Below are 2,149 nucleotides of genomic sequence, written 5' to 3'. Positions count from 1 at the left end.
CCCGTCCAAACCCGGTGCCCCCTCCCGGCCCGCCCCCGGTGCCGGTACCGATGCCGAGGCAGGAGGCGGCGAAGCCGAAGCGCCACTTGTTGTCGCGGGGCCGCAGCGGGTCCCGGGGCCCGGCGGGGCTGTCGGGGCTGTCGGGGTCGGGGTCGGGGCCGGGCTGGGGCCGCAGGGCGGTGAAGGCCAGGCGGGCCAGGTAAGCCCAGAGCAGCGCCTGCCCCGCGCAGAACAGCCCGGCCAGGCGGAACAGGCGGCTGCGGTCGTGGCTGAACAGAACCACGTCCCGCGGCACCGCCGCGTCCAGCGCCGCCCGCGCCGCCATCGCCGGCCCCACCCCCTCCCCCCGGCACTTCCGGGAAACGGCAACGGCACTTCCGGGAAACGGCAACGGCACTTCCGGGGCACGGCAACGGCACTTCCGGGGCACGACCCCGGCGGGGCTTCCGGGAAACAACAAAGGCACTTCCGGGAAGCAACAAAGGCACTTCCGGGAAGCAACAAAGGGGCTTCTGGGGAACGGCAACAGCACTTACGGGAATGGCAATGGGACTTCCGGGAAACGGCAACGACGCTTCTGGGACACGACCCCGCCGGGGCTTCCGGGAAACAACAAAGGCACTTCCGGGACACGACCCTGCCGCTTCCAGGAACGGCAACGGCACTTCCGGGAAATGAACCCGCCGCTTCCAGGAAATGGCCCCGCTGGGGCTTCCAGGAAACTCCCAGGAACCCCAAACCCCGGCGCCCCCAACCAACTCCACCCTCCCTCGGCCAAGTCCTGAGACCCCTCCCCTCCAATTTTTGGGACTTCCCAGCCCGAAACTCCCGCGACCCCCCAAGAACCCCCAAAACTCCGACACTCCCCTCATGCTGCTTCATTTAATGGGGGGGACACACCCCAGCCCTGGGGGGGTCCCCGAGGTGCAGGGGGGTCCCGGTGGGGTCCCGGGGGTCTCGTCTGGGGGTCAGTACCGGGCCAGGCGGCACATGTCGCACCGGCACGACCCGGCCGAGACCGAGCGGAGCCGCCGGGACCCCCCCGGGCAGCGCAGAGTCACCTCGACCTGGGGGAGGGGCCACAAGGGGTCAGGGCCACGCCCATGGCATCGGAACCACGCCCACACAGCCCCACCTACTGCAACAGAACCACGCCCCCACATTTAGAGTCCCGCCCACTCTCTGAATGACCCCGCCCACAATCTGTTTCAAAGACACGCCCATGGGCCCCGCCCAGGCCCTGACACACCCACTGCCCCGCCCAATACCAAGCCCCGCCTGTGCCTCTTAAGCCCCGCCCATGACCGGCTCATGCCCTGCCCACCCCAAAGAAAAGCTCCACCCACATGTCTAAGCTCCGCCCACCACACACCAAGCCCTGTCCACTCCTTGAAGTTTTTCCTAAAAATTAAACCCCACCCACCCCAGACCCTCCCCCTTTCTATGCCCCGCCCACACGCCGGACATGCCAATCACTCCATTAGCTCCGCCCTCCCTTCATGCTCCACCCACGCCCTCCCAAGCCCCGCCCAGACCCTCCCAAGAGACCACCCACCCTGGTCACGTGGTCCATGGTGCAACACCGCGCCTCGGCCAGCAGGGGGCGCCCTCCGGCCTCGAGCAGCGCGAGGGGGGCGGGGCCGGCGCGCGACTCGCAGTGCCCCGCGCATGCGCCCAGAGAGGCTCCGCCCACCCGGCAACGCCCCGCCCCCCGCGGGAGGGGTACGGGGACCCCTGGAATTGGGGGGGGACAGGGTGGGGGAGGGCTCGGGGGGGTACAGGGACCCCTGAGGAGGGGGAAGAAGGATGGGGGTCCCCTGGATCCTGCGGGGAAGGGGGCAAGGGGTGGGGCTTGGGAGTGTGGGCGGGGCCAGGAGGGTTGTGGGCGGGGACCCAAAAAACAAATGGGAGTTCCGGGGGGTTTTGGGGATCCCGGGGAGTGTTGGGGGGTCCCGGAGAGGTTGGGGGATCCCAAGAGGGTGTTGGGGGTCCCGGGAGAGGTTGGGGGGTCCCGAGGGGGGTTGGTGGTCCCGGGGGAGGTTGGGGGGTCCCGGGGGTGTTTGGGGTCCCGGGGGTCCCCCCGGCCCTTACAGCGGAGGCGGCAGCCGGGGCCGGGGGCGTCGGGCCGGGCCGGGGGCAGCAGCAGCAG

At 70.2% G+C, this 2,149-nt stretch overlaps 1 pseudogene; it reads right to left on the bottom strand.

Annotated features, from left to right (window-relative positions):
• Nucleotides 1–25: 25 nt before the first annotated feature.
• Nucleotides 26–404, bottom strand: LOC114072671 (annotated as a pseudogene).
• Nucleotides 405–2,149: the final 1,745 nt, after the last annotated feature.

The sequence above is a fragment of the Empidonax traillii genome, unplaced genomic scaffold (assembly GCF_003031625.1).
Source record: "Empidonax traillii isolate 1590-97213 ecotype Southwest subspecies unplaced genomic scaffold, ASM303162v1 scaffold3700:size11415, whole genome shotgun sequence".
NCBI classification, from domain to species: Eukaryota; Metazoa; Chordata; class Aves; order Passeriformes; family Tyrannidae; genus Empidonax; species Empidonax traillii.
The sequence above is the reverse complement of the archived record's forward strand: the minus strand, read 5'-3'. Positions and strand labels throughout refer to the sequence as shown.